This window comes from Cottoperca gobio, chromosome 15 (genome assembly GCF_900634415.1).
Source record: "Cottoperca gobio chromosome 15, fCotGob3.1, whole genome shotgun sequence".
NCBI classification, from domain to species: domain Eukaryota; kingdom Metazoa; phylum Chordata; class Actinopteri; order Perciformes; family Bovichtidae; genus Cottoperca; species Cottoperca gobio.
Genome location: NC_041369.1, coordinates 7594057 through 7608795, shown reverse-complemented (window position 1 = coordinate 7608795; position 14739 = coordinate 7594057).

Here is a 14739-nt window from a genome sequence, read left to right as displayed (position 1 = left end):
ATGAGTTACTTTAGGATCCTGGTTGACACTATGTTGATAAAGAGTACAGCAGCACACTCTGCTGTTTGCAGAACATATGTTGGATCAATAGCATACAATAAGCATGCTTATCAATAAGTAACAAACACAAGTAGTGTAGCGTGAAACAGATTTTCAACTTGATCTCTTTATCTTTAACTCCGTTTGACAAATATAACTCTTTACTTGCTTATAACATCTTTAAATAAGATGAAAGCAGTGACCTGTTCTGCTAAAATATAATTATTCTCCCTTTTGTCTGAACACAACTTTGATAGGCTGTAATAAGACAAGGTGGTTTCATTCAACATGAAGAACAGCTTCATTGGACTTGACCATGTTGAGATTAAAATGTCAGCTGTCAAAAATCAAACAGAGTTCTCATAAATTGTGAAGCGAGCCGTCACCACATATTTCTGTGGGTCCGACACTCAAGGTTATTGATTGGAAGCAGTAAGACGAAAAACCCGGATAGATCTTGACGTTTACGTCATCTTGGCCCTGATTGGTTCCTAATCAATGCACAGTTGTCAGCTGTTAGTACAAAACAAGAAAGAATCATGGAGGTGTTTTCCAGAAACTATACTGCTGTATTTGTGTAACCTGGGTACATAAGACAAAAACTGTGTGAGAGAATACTGGAAAATGTCTTGTTTATTTTGTGCATCTTCATCGAGGACTTCTTGTGTCAAAATGTTGGGATCGAAACGTTTAAAACATGCTGTATATAGAATTTTGAGTTGATAAAACCATAATTGTTTCAATTACTTCAGTAAAAAACTAAACCCACTGTAGACACTATCAACACTTCTTTCTTAAGTAGTTCTGATCTGTGTGCTTCTGTCCTGGTGAGTCTGTTCATTTTTATTTTTTAAATTGCTTTATCTACAAACAATTTTGCGACCCCCCCTGCAGTACCTCCGCGGACCCCCTGAGGGTCGCGGACCCCCTGTTGAAGACCTATGGTTTAAAGATTAAGATAAACAGTATAAACCTTTTAACGGTTCAATGTGTAAAATATGCCAGACTTTAACTTCAAATATTAAAACAATAAACCGACATTATCAACAGAATGTGAAGAGGTAACAGTGATGATATTATGTCAAAGACTTCTATGTGATGTGTTGCAGATATATCTACTGACATCAGAATCTAGCTGACTAGTAATGTCGAGGATGAATAGTGAGCCACAATAGCTCCAGTCTTTCCCTCAGTACAGAGGGAGAAGCAGCTGCCCGACTCAGGGCATGTCAACATTACATCCATGATCCCTGCACATTGTGATAGTTTGTTTTGATTAAATCCAAAGTGGCAGAAACGAGAAAAAGACTCCCTGCATCGCCTCGTCCCCACCGCTGCCAGGAGGCTGCTCCGCCGGGAGTAGAGAGTGCGAGAGAGACGGGAGACGGACAGATCTTCTGTTAGCAGTCAGCAGATAGCACTGATTCAGCTGACTCCGCGCCAGATCGATGTATTATTTTGAAGACATCCACAAGCTATTGAGTAATTACAACCAGCCCCACTTTTTGACTTGTAACAGAACATTTCTTCACTTTGATATTAATACTGAGATCTGAGTACTTCTTCCTCTTTTACTGTCCCCCATTTTTGTATACTGACAATATTGCTCTGGGTCTTTAAGCATAATACAGCTTGACTAATCCGATCATCATCACACTTATCAGTGCTAATGCCATCAGTGAAATTAGGAATTAATGTCAGCAATTAGTTCTGCCTTAGACAATGACACACAGTCATGAAATATTAAACTGCGACAAGAAAAGGAATATTCATGCTGCTCTTTTTGTCTGTTCGTGGCCTACTGTGGTTTTATGTGATTTGTAACTCTGTCACAGTGTTATCCTTTTGCCTTATTGTAATGCAAGTTCTTAGATAGCTATTGCTGAGAGGGTTTTATTTCTGGGGGGATAAATTGCTTGTCTGAGAGCGATTGAGAGAAAATTAATCAGAGCGGAGATGACTAGCATTCAGAATGTATGCGTGTGCATGTGTTTGCAGATAAACCAATAATGTATATAATTCCAGGCTGCATTTATAAAGAGCATGCATACTATGCACACACACAGAGCGTGACCGTAAACTACTCTATCCTCTCTGCTTATGATTCTATCAGATGCTGCCGCTTCACTGATAAGCCAAGAATGTCTTAATGTCGGAAGTCTTGTCATTAATCAATCTTTTAAACACCTAAAGCAAAAAATCATTGGGATTTTAGAGTGGATCCAAAATACTTTCTTTAAACAAGGGCAAGAGAAAATAATATCGATTTCACCCTGAGATGTACTTTCTTGTTGGGTACGGTATGTATTGATTTACCCAAGTCTGCACTTCGTTGTAAAGTACACATCCTCCTTTAACAGTTTTCTCCGAGTCCTTGGCCATTTCACCCCAGCTGATACTCTCTGTGGGGCTCTCTGGGTGTCTTGTATACAGTAAACAACTATGTTCAGTACATTGAACCCACACTATCGGTAATGTACATGAGGACAACAGGGAAAGGCCTTATTGTCATGTAGTTTGCCCTTTCATGTCGCTCAGTAAATCACTCATTTCTAAAGCACTCGCATTTTTCAAATGTGACGGATGCACCACATGAAATGCACCTCGCATTAGCTAATAGACTTTTTTCACGTCATAGTAAGAAGAACACAGTTGTATTCAATACAGTTAATGATAGCTGCTTTCAGGAGAGGCCCTGGTATTGTACATGCAACACTGGAATAGCATATACTGGACACTAAGGGGCCTTTCACGCATACCTCTTTTGGTCCAGACTTTCAGAGTTTCCATTTGATCCGAACCAAAATTACAGGTGTGAAACCTTCGCCAGACCACAGCCAGGACCCTACAGCTGGACCTTGGTCAGACGCAAAGACGTGGTCTAGGTCTTGGACCATGTCAAGGGCGTTTCTAGGGTGAAAGCATTTTTGGTTTGGACTTTCGAACAAATGACAGGAAGTTCAGGCAGGCCAGCGTCAATGTTATAAGAGTAGTGTAGCAGTGTAAAGGAGTAGCTCAGTGCACACAGGGAGGAAATGTGACAGTTAGAAAAAATGGATGAGATGTTCTTTAGTGCGCGCGCATAATGTGAAACCAAAAAAAACCGGTTCAAACTGTTACAATGTAACAAAAACATGAACCTTGGTGCGAACTTTCAGTTGTGAAAAGGCCCTTACTGGAACTGAGCCATCATTACTGTTATCATAGCTTTTAGCAAAATATCTGCTGTGAGAAAAAGGTCCATTTCTACCAGCTGCGTCGTGCTTCACTGTTATTGGCTCATTCACCAGTTGCTTGGCTACCAGCTGACTGGTATTTGTCCAATCATAGTCACGCAGGTGTAGCCATTATAACCTGGCACGTTTCACTCTTATACTCAGCTACACATAAGAGCCTCTGACTGGACTAGTAATACTTTATCACTCAACACAGTCATTGTCCACCCTCTCAGGTGTTTTCACTTCACTCTGCAGTGACCAGCCCTCCTCTGTCTCCTAGCAACCCTGTCTCCAAGAAGTTACGTTTAAAATTAGTTTTTTTAATTACCTCGCGGTGACAAATGTAATCACTGAACAGACTATGCTTAAAGGCAACATGTGTTGTCTGACTGAAGAGCTACGTTTGTGTTGCTCATATAAATGACCTTTATACTGCTGACTGATTGTAGCAGTAAAATGTTACCTGAATGTCTTGCAATACAATATATACACAACAAAAAATACTATTCAAACATCATTTCTGACTCTTGTTTTTCTCATCGACATTAGCAGAGGTGTAATCAGACAGAATAACTGAGAATATGTTAAATATAAATAGCTGCACAGTATACTCACAAAACGACACGTCAGTAACTTGTCTTGGTTTATGTGATTTTCTTGTCACTAAATGCATAATTTCCCCTTATATCAGGCTGGGAAAAAATCTAAATTCCCATTAGTGAGAAGAGATTGTGCTTTTTCTAAGAGCCTTGAGCAAAAAAGAAAAAAAAAAGATTTAGGGGATAGGAATGAGAAAGGCATAAATAAAGAACACTAAAATGAAGTGCTTTAGAAATGAGTGATTACAATGGTACAGCTGGGCTTTTGTCTCCTGTTCTCACATTTGGTTATTCGGGCGTGAACTATTGGTGGGAGAGAAACGATTCTCTAATCAAAACACGAGTACTAAATCCTTTCTCACTTCAGTGATATTGTGCAACTCTTTGTTAGAAGTCACAGATGAGTGTTATCACCTTCAGCTGGTCACCAGAGCCTCGTTGCTCCTGAAGTTCTAAGAATTTCTCTGTATGCAGTAATGTCTGGCACTTTCTGCACAGATCTGTGTATAATGTCATAAACTGTATGCAGCATATGCTAATGAAACCACTGTGTACTTTATCAAGTAGATAAAGTACACAAACACATTTCCACATGGTGTCAGGTATAAATGGTGCTTGTGCTGTGTTCCAGACGACTCAGAGGTCCACATTTTCCCCGTTGAAATTTCCAACTTCCGCCCTCCGTGTGTTCCAGGTGCTCGCTACCAAACGCAAACAAAAAACTTCCATTGTTGTGTGACGTCAGACTACGTCGAGGTAGTTTTGGCCCCAGTTTCCAAGTAGGAACGACTTTGAGTGGCATTCAATTGTACTTTTTCTAGTAGGAGATTGGAACATTTAGAGTTCAGAGTTGTCTTGAACGCAGCAATAGCGTCACAGCGTCGTAGCGGTCTTACATGGGTGCATGCTCTTGGTTTTATCAGGGACTGTTGCTGCATCACACCCACTCCCTTATTCTTCTACTTCTCTCTTATTTCCTCTCATTTGCTTTTGACTGTTTAATAAAGACACCCAATATCCATTTAATCTAATACTGGGAAGAATGGGGGACAGAGGGAAAACAAGGTAAAATAAAGAGCAAAACAAATAAAAATCTTTGCAGAGATGTGCAATTAAAGTTGTTACAGAAGTGTGTTTCACTCTTAACTCCTTGCAGGGAAACTCCATTAAGTATGGGGTCCCTGGGCAAGTGTAATTAAGTAAAGGAGAAAGAGAAACAGGATGGGTATCAAACACAGACAGCTATCTTGCCTCGTGCACCTCTTCTCCTCTGAGCAAATTACCCTCTCTCCTTTCATGCCAGACTGCTCCCAGTAATTTCCTTTTAACACAACTCTAAGAGAAACAAGCCAGGGTCTACTGTGCTCTTTGTTATTCATGAGAACCCAAGCTGCCATCTGTTACCACAACTAAGTCTGTCAAAAGACAAACTCGATGTATTGCTCTCTCCCCTCCATGGTGTCAGGTGCTGCTGTTTTCAAGACGCAGTATCATGTTACTGCCCTTCATGCTTAAGATACTTAAAAATCTGAATTGTTTTATAGAATGCACAACAAATACAAGTTCAATTAACCTTAAAATGCACAAAGGGTTTTGATCATGTCATTATATGCTATAAGCTCTTTGATGTCAGAAATGAGTTGTTAGTGCACTGATAAAGATTTCTTCCTTCAACAATAAAAGTTTAAAGCTACATCCATGTCATACCATCCTGCAAGTTGTCACAGTTTCTTGCCAGATAGTGTGTTTGAGGTACATTTTATCATCAAGGCATTTGTGCTGAGGTTATCGTAGCAGAGAGCGCTTTTAAATTTTGCACATAAAAGTGTTATATTTGCATTTGGTTAAATCGTTGTCCAATATCTAAATACTGTATTTTAACATAATTCAAATAGTCTTGTAGTAATATAAAGCAAAAACACACACAAGTGAAAATAATGCAGCTCAATATTATGGGTATTAGAGGTATTTATTATTAATTCCTGAAGAAAAACAGTGAGAATACGACCCCGGACAGTGAAGAGCTTTTAGAGACAGTGATATGGTGACATGATCATGAGAATATAAAGTTTAGTATAACTTTGTAAAATCCCAGTGCATGCAGCCTCAGCCATGCTACACGACACACTTCCATTGTGTCATTGTGCATCAGGGTGGTTTACAAAGGTCATTCTCATGGTTCATTGCCAAAGCTGTCTTCAAAATAAGTTTTCCAGCTCCATCCGACTGTGCAGCCCAGTCTGCAGCAGAGGCAGTTAGTCCATCAGCTAGTTATCCCCTGTTTGACTCTCGCTCTCGCGCTCGCTCTCGCTTCGCTCTCGCTCTCGCTCTCACCCTCACTCTCTCGCTCTCTCTCTCTCGCACTCTCGCACTCTCGCTCTCTCTCTCTCTCTGTCTCGCACTCTCTCACTTGCTCTCTCTCTCGCTCTGTCGCTCTCTCTCCCTCGCTCGTTCTCTCTCACTCTCTCTCGCTCTGTCGTTCTCTCTTTGTCTGCATGCATGTTACAACCATTTTAACATCAGGTGAGAAAATACAATAATGGTGGGTTGTTTTTTGGGTGAAAATCAAACAAACCTCATTTAAATGTTCAAAAGATACATTTCCACTGTTTTCTTCTGCATCTTGTGGTTTTACCTCCTAATAAAATAAATGGCCATGATCCACATACAGCTCTCATCATGCGTACCTCTTGTATAGGGTATGGCTGAAACTAATTGAATAATTCCTGAAAATGTAATAACGCCAGAAAAATAATACCTTTGTTTATTCATGTATTGTTTATTGACAGAGCAATGCACGGATCGGCCTGAACACATTAAGACAGTTACACATTCACACCTGGAATCTGCCCAGTACACCCACAGTCTGATCTGCTGCCACTGAGCAAAAAATATCAGTTATGACATTTAATACATTACTGGTCAAGTTAAGAACAAATTGTTTTACATTTTCAGTTGTAATTACATTTTCTGGAAAATTGTTAATGATAGCTGAAATTACATGAAATTCAGCTAATTCATTAATTTCATAATTCACATTTGTGCTTTTCCCACTGTGACATGTCAACATGTCTTCAATGAAAAACAGCATGCACCTCATGCTGAATTCTAACCATGCAAAAACTCAATGGAACACAGTCTGTGTTTCTTCCCTTTTTCATTAGGAATTTGATTTCCATGCACCAACTTGGGATGTGTTATTAAAAAGTAAAACTCTATCGACAAGACATCCCTCCATTCTTTTCTGCTCTATCTATATATATCATCTGTTGTCATCTGTTGTCATCACAAACACATTTATTGTCTCTCTCACCAATTCGTCCTCTCCATAGCAGTGGGCTGAAAAGAGCAGAGCAGCACCTCTGATGTGCATGAGCAGCTCTGTGGAGGAAACAGAAGACAAACACCTTCAGCAGAGAAGAATAATGGGACCTTGGGAGCAGCACTGGAACCCCCGTGATCCTTGGCAAGGCCCTGTGGAGAGTTCCTCCAAAGGTGTTAGGTTACTGTCACTAATAGGGGTGCGTGTTAACATTGGCCTGCAAATGTCTAGATATTCAGGACTGCCAAGGGAAGCCTCCGTGGCAGTGCCAGTGTAATAGGCAGAGCTTTCTTCAGCCGCCTGCCCATTTTGGCACCAGCTTCTTCCAGATGATAGCTGGGAAGACATTAGCAAACTACCACTTTGCTCAAAGTGAGAAGGGCCTCTCTCACTCTGTGTGTAAAGATGCAACTGCTCGATTGTCGGAATGAGTTTCAGGAGAATAATACTTGCCTCCAAACATTATGGAAAATTAGCTTTTTCTGCATGTCCTGACCCTTCTAATCTTAAAGGGAAATGCTTATTAGTTTAACATTTTCTAGTTACTTCAAAGGATTGGTACAGGTCAAAGAATATTTGTGAAAAGCAGCAACTGTCTCACAAAGCTAAAAAATATAGAGACCTTTATCAATAAGGATTGGCATTATCTTTTTTTTATAATTAAATCATCCTTGCAGCCAAATCACCTAATCACAGTCACTCAGATATACACCGGTGTCTTAACTATTGTGTGGCCACTGGCAAAGTGACATTATATAAGGTTTCTGGCACTGCCATTGAGTTGTATGAAAAGGAATTGCAGTCATGGGAACTAGAATTCCTAAAACAAGTGATCACTGTGTATCCACAATGCAACACACATGACACACATGTAGGAAAAAAAACAAAAAAACATTGCCAAATAGATTTACATGGAGATTTCTCACAATATTGCTGTAATGTTTTCACATTGTTGTGCAACAATTTGTGCAAATTCAAGGGAGTCAGACTCATGACCATATATGGCTATTTAGATGTATTGTGTTGTTGTGGGAATATATATAATTGAAATGGTCTAGGCCAGTGGTTCTTAACCTTATTGGAGGTACTGAACCCTGCAAGCTTCAGCAGTGCATTCTCCTTCGTAATTGGAAAAATAAAATATGATTTCTTCAAAACATAGGTATATATTTTATTAGTGCACAAAATGCACCATGCATCAGTTGCACACAAAATCACTGTGTTCAAAGAACATAACATGAATTTCACACAAAAACATAACTCAATGAATATTTACTGCAAATCAATGTGATTTTTGCTGTTGTCTTTCAGATACAAGTTCAGAAATGCGCGGCTTCACCTTGGCAAGTGCCACTCTCGTATCATTTTCGCAACAAAGTCTGTTCCTTTTCTTAGTTTTCATGTCTACCATCCTCGAAAACGATTGCTCGCAAATGTACGTTGTAACAAACGGTATGAGTATCTCAAGGGCTTTCTTAGCGAGGGTATGGTACGATTTGGTGACACCAAAACGTTGAGAGCGTTGTTGTTCTGAAGAGTTGCTGTTGAAGCTGGCTCTGCTGAAGTTCGAGGTATTCATTGTTGACATCTGCTGTCGCAACACTAAACGTGAGCGGCTGTCTCACCCATGCTGGATATGACTCACTGGTGGGGAAGTATCTGTCGAGAGACTTTGCGAGCTCATCTGAGTGCATGGCAATTGCTTGCTTCAGCTCCCCAAGTACAGAAATGTCTCCAATTCCAGACACGTCTTCGATCTTACTTACACAGTCATCCAGCAGGGGAAAGTTTGCGAAGTTATCATTCTCTGTTCGTCGTTTCCATAAAGGTAGCTTTTTTTAAACGCCTTCAGGTTTTCTTCTGCTTCGATGATGTTCACTCCACCGCCCTGCATCTGTCGATTGAGATGATTGAGAGCATCGAAAATATCGGCCATGTACACCAAAATGAGAATGAACTCAGAATTTTCGAAGCAATCTGCATGACAATGTTGGTACTCTGGTTTCAAAATCCTTCACCTGACTTACAAAGCAATTAATGGTCAGGCTCCAGCATATCTTAAAGATCTCATAGTACCTTGTAAACCAACTAGAGCATTGCGCTCCCAGACTGCAGGGTTACTTGTAGTTCCTAGAGTCTCTAAGAGTACAATGGGAGCCAGAGCCTTCAGCTATCAAGCTCCTTCCAGTTTGTGTTCGGGAGGCAGACACCCTCTCCACATTTAAGAGCAGGCTAAAGACTTTCCTTTTGATAAAGCTTATAGTTAGGGCTGGCTCAGGTTTGACCTGGATCAGCCCCTAGTTATGCTGCTATAGGCTTAGACTGCCGGGGGACACCTCCCTGCTCTCTTCCTCTCTCCTCCCCTCCCTCTCTTCGTCTCCCTCTCTATCTGTATGCATTTATGTAAATGTATGTTACTAACTCAGCATCCGGGGTATCATCCCCGGAGTTTCTGTGTCTCATGTGGCAGGTTGCCACTGATAAAGTTTACGTCAGGATCAGGAATCGTGGCTGCGCCTGCTGCCCTGGTCCTGCTGGACACCGGGAAGCCTTTTTGACATTTTCCTGGATTCATCCAAACTTTCTCTTTTTCAACACAACATCATTTCTGTCAAATGTTGTATTTGTACTATGTTGTTTATCCTGTACACAGGACATCTATTGCACGTCTGTCCGTCCTGGGAGAGGGATCCCTCCTCAGTGGCTGTCCCTGAGGTTTCTTCCATTCTTCCCCCTTTAATTTTGGGGTTTCTTTTAGGAAGTTTTTCCTTGTGCGATGCGAGGGTCTAAGGACAGAGGGTGTCGTAACCTGTACATGATTTGATTTGATTCACATCGACTGCCTTGGTTGTTGTTGTAAGAGGCTTACAAAATAAAAAATCTTCCTTTATCACGTGGTCTTTCACATAGCGCACAAATACAACAAGCTGGCTAAGATTGGAAACGTCAGTGGTCTCGTCGAGTTGGAAGCTGAATTTTGCTGGGCTTGAAATCAGATCTGCAACTACTTGAGCCAAGATGTCATCGCTCATGTCGTCTATTCTGCTGCTGAAAGAGGAATTTGGGATAACTTATCTTCAGCAGCTTTTCCCAGCATGATATTCGCCATCTTCAACGCAGCTGGTTTTGCGAGTGTTTCACCAATGGCGTGTGGTTTGCCCTGCTTTGCGATCAGGTATGCAACTTCGTACGATGCTGTGGGGATCTGTTTGTCGATGGGTACAAAGCCAAGAACAGGCAGAGTAGCCTTTTCATCAAATCTGGCTCTCTTCACCTTGAATTCAGCGAGCGTTGTGTTCTTGTATTTCCCATCTCCATGCAGCTTTAGGAATTTTTCCTTTAGTTTTGCCGGTGCTAGACTAGAATTGCTCAACTTGGCATTGCATATCATGCATTGAGGACGCTGACTCCCATCACGTTCCTTTATACATGTGTCTTGACCCCTGTCGAATCCCTGGGGATCGATTGAACCCAGTTTAAGAGCCACTGGTCTAGGCACATGTCGTCTACATTTCACAGCAGACATGTAGTCTACCACAAGTGTAGATAATATATGTATATATTTATATTTATATATTCAGTATATGTTAGTTAGTTAGTTTACCGTGTATGCTGGCTCACTGGAATGCTTTATTGGGATCTACATTGAATGTAAAGTCATCCTTAATTACACTTGTGTACACTTTGCATTTCCTGCTAACACAGGTCGAAGTGGCCACCATGAAGAGCATATTGCACAGCGACTTTTAAAAGTTGTGTTGCAGTCACTTGCTCTCTAACAGGTAGGCTCTGTTATTGTTTTAGTGAACATTTTAAAAAGTGGAAGAACGTCGCGCAGAAACACTGCCGTACGAACGAAGCAGAGGAGAAAGCTAACCTCAGTCAGGCTAAGCTACATAAAGTGAAAACTAGCAAGATACATTTAGTTATGATTCAGTTTTGTTGGCTTTTCTCAGCCAATATTCTTTATTTGATAAAGAGCGGTTGAGTCCAATATTCCTCCCTGCTGTTTACAGTGTTTACTGGATAAGTTACTTCATGTTCTTTAGCTAAACATTTCCTAAATCGACTAGCCTCTGGAAGTTTAACCGAGCGTTGCAGTGGAGTAAAACTAACAGCAACCTACAAATGTGTGACTTTTACATAATAATAATAATGACAGTGAAAAGTAGCCTACTTCATGAGCTTGTTGTTGTGGTTTTACAGTACCACTAAGTATGACCTTTACTGCATATTATATTGTTCTATCTACCCACGTACTAGCTATTTAAAAAAACATAACAATCTAACATCACTAGCAATGTCTAAGACATTACTTGGCTAGGGGCTTTCTGTCTTTCAAAACTCCAGAAACTGTCTTTAGAGTGCTTTGCTGCTTTGGTGTAGGACGAAAAAAGTAATATTATAGTTTGTATAAATATGTACAAATATAAAGAAGGTCAACTTAGCCAAAGATTGATTAATACACATGTGGGCTCAAAAGTTTAAAAAACAAACAAACACTGTCCTGTTAATACGTAAAATACACTTAAGTTATTACAGTTTTAGTCAAAAGTGATAAAATCTGATGCTGTTGGCTACTTCTGTATATGCCATTCTTTGCATCACATTTAATTATTCTTGGCATTATATTTAAAACGGTGTGCCTCTGTGACGCTTTCCTTGGAGCTTATAGTTTTTCTCAATCACTTTGCCTCATTTGTTTCTTAACATTCTCTAAATTGTGCAATGGTCACAACTGTTTCATGAGACGTCACAACTCTGTTGCAAAAGGTAGTAACTCCCCCAACATATTGTGTTCATGCTTCAACACTGAGTTATTCTCCCAGTAAATTGGCCAATGCCTCCAGAATAAAAAGATGTTTTGTCATTGTATGAGCCATACTGGTCAAAATGTAAAGATGTGTTTTCATCATGACAGTCAACCCTGGAAATGTTCTTTTATATACACATCTATATTTTGTTCCACTTTTGTATCGACACTGACTGCTTACTGTATACTATACAAGGAGAAAGGTCAACACTGTAGTACACATACAAATGATATGCACATCTGTATGTACTGTATACAGAAAATGTATTTGTGTAGCAATGTGTTAGGTCTGCATGTACTGTAAAACTTACCGTTGATGTTTCAAGTAAAGTGATATACAGTGAACAATGATAACACCTGTCCTAGTTCAGTAAATAAAACAATAAAGTGTACCTCTTCACAGTATGTAACACCATGTCATAGGTATTTATGGAATATACATGCATGTCTGACAGATTTTGATTATTGAATGGATAAAAAGTTGTTAAGAGCATGACAGTTACACTGAGAATCAACTTGACAGTTTTGATCAGCAAGCCATGTGCAAGTGATTATTGGGCAAGTTGTAGACAATTGTACTTACTCTTTTGCACACATGCAAAAAACACATGCAATTTGCTTGAATTAATGAGAAATTCAAATATGTTGTAAATAACAAACTTGTTCTTCAGAGATTTGAATTCATTGTTTTGAAAAATTGAAATTGAAATAGTGAATGAGAAAGACAAACAGCCTCAAACTTTAATATTGTGTGAGAGGCCGCTCAGTGCAGACCTCTAAACTGCAGTTGAGTTAAATATCCACCAGAGAGAAGCAACACATCACTTTGAATCATCATCACACTGCAATATAAATGCATGGTGGAGAACTTGGCTTGATTTAGGACAAATGTTTTAATGCCAAACAACTTGATTGACTTAAAGTAACCAAAATATATTATTCTGCATTGTTCACAAATCATTGCTGTAACTTGAACTTAATTGTATATTGTATATTGGATACAGTGGTGCAAACCTTTGTAAAAGCCTCTAAAAAAAACTACAGTACAGACATTTTACTGAAAACTGCTTCCGTAGCCATGACACATTTCTGTTTGTGCTTTTAGCTGTACCACTTGGAAGAACATCAGCACAGCAGCATTGCAAGTGAAATACTCTTTTTCTGTTTACCCGTAAAACATAAGAAAATCCACGACAGTGGTGCTTCAAACGGGTTATCATCTGCCTCACTCCACTACAGGGCTGCCTTTACTTCGCTTTTTTATCTCCTTTCAGTGAGTCTCTCTGATAGTTATGACATTTGTAACATACACAAAGTGAGGTGTCTGGTGCTCCTCAGCAAGGCATCAGAGTCAGAAACGGAATGATTTCACAAAGCTCATGAATGGTGGAGGTGCAATTTAGATAAATGGCATAGGATATGTGTGATGGATGAACAGGAGGCAGGTGATATCAGACTGTTTCTCACATACATAAGTACATACATGTATAATACATCACATGTCTTAATGTTTTGCTATGTTAAATTGTGTCTTTGTAAGGGTGACAGATTTACCTAATTAACTACTCACCTGAAATGACATTGTTGTTACAAAATGTCCTGGCGAAAACGCAAAACTATTTTTGGGCGGCAGTAGCTCAGTCCGTAGGGACTTGGCTTGCCGGTTTAAGACCCAGAACGGACAAAGTATGGAGAGTGTGAGAGTGGACTACTATGAGAGGTACCAGTCCAGTGCTCCCCGTGCGCTGATATTATAATAGCTGCCCACTGCTCATAATCCTTGGATGAGTTAAATGCAGTCTAAGTTTCACCTTGTGAGATCATTAAAAGAGGATTCAAATTTCCATTTTCCATTTCCTGCACCCTTTGGCAGTCTGTAGATGAGCAGTCCAAGTTCTGGCTCTCTGAGTAGACATTCGTCGATCTCAAATTATTTCTACTGCAGGCAGATATTTTTGTAAAGATATTTAGATATTTTTTGTCAAATGTAAAGTCATTTATGTATACTGTTCTGAAATTCTGTTTATGTTTACCAAACTTTAAAGTGCTTATTCAGGCTGTTAATGTCCTAAGCTGGGAGTTTAAATAAGAGCAGAACTACGCAGAGGCATTTAATTCCCTTCATGTGTCTGATGTAAAAGTTGTCTCACTTGGATATTGCTGCTTTTTTGTGCAATTCTTATTTTGTCCACTAAGTGATGCTATCCCACTGGCTATTGCTCTGCAGATCCGTGAACTCTGTGGCTAAGTAAAGGATTTCAAATTTAATGTGTAATATATTAGCTGATAAGCTTGTTTAGGAGGCTCATAAATAGATTAATTTAATCTCACTGAATTCAGCCTTCCTCCGTGAAGCGTGTGAATTATTTGTCAACACATCTAAGCGTAATTATTATTTTACAATTTTTACTGACATAAACGCAGCAGGGCCAAGAATTATATTTTCTATCTGTGAAAAGGCTATGATAATGTCACGATGTTTTTTTTGTTTTTTTTTACTAACATCAAATTAAAAAAAATACAAATAATTTTAGATCACATGCACATTGTGTGTGTGTGCGCGTGCGTGCGTGTGTGTGAGTGTGTGTGTGTGTGTGTGTGTCTGAATATTTGAACAATTGAATCCTATTGCTTAGAAGCATCCTTTAAAACCTGTGGGGCTGTACCTAGTGTTGGAACTTCTGGAGTGTAACCCTGGTTCACGGGAAGTGGGGATAATACGGGACATTATGTAGGAGCTTCACACTA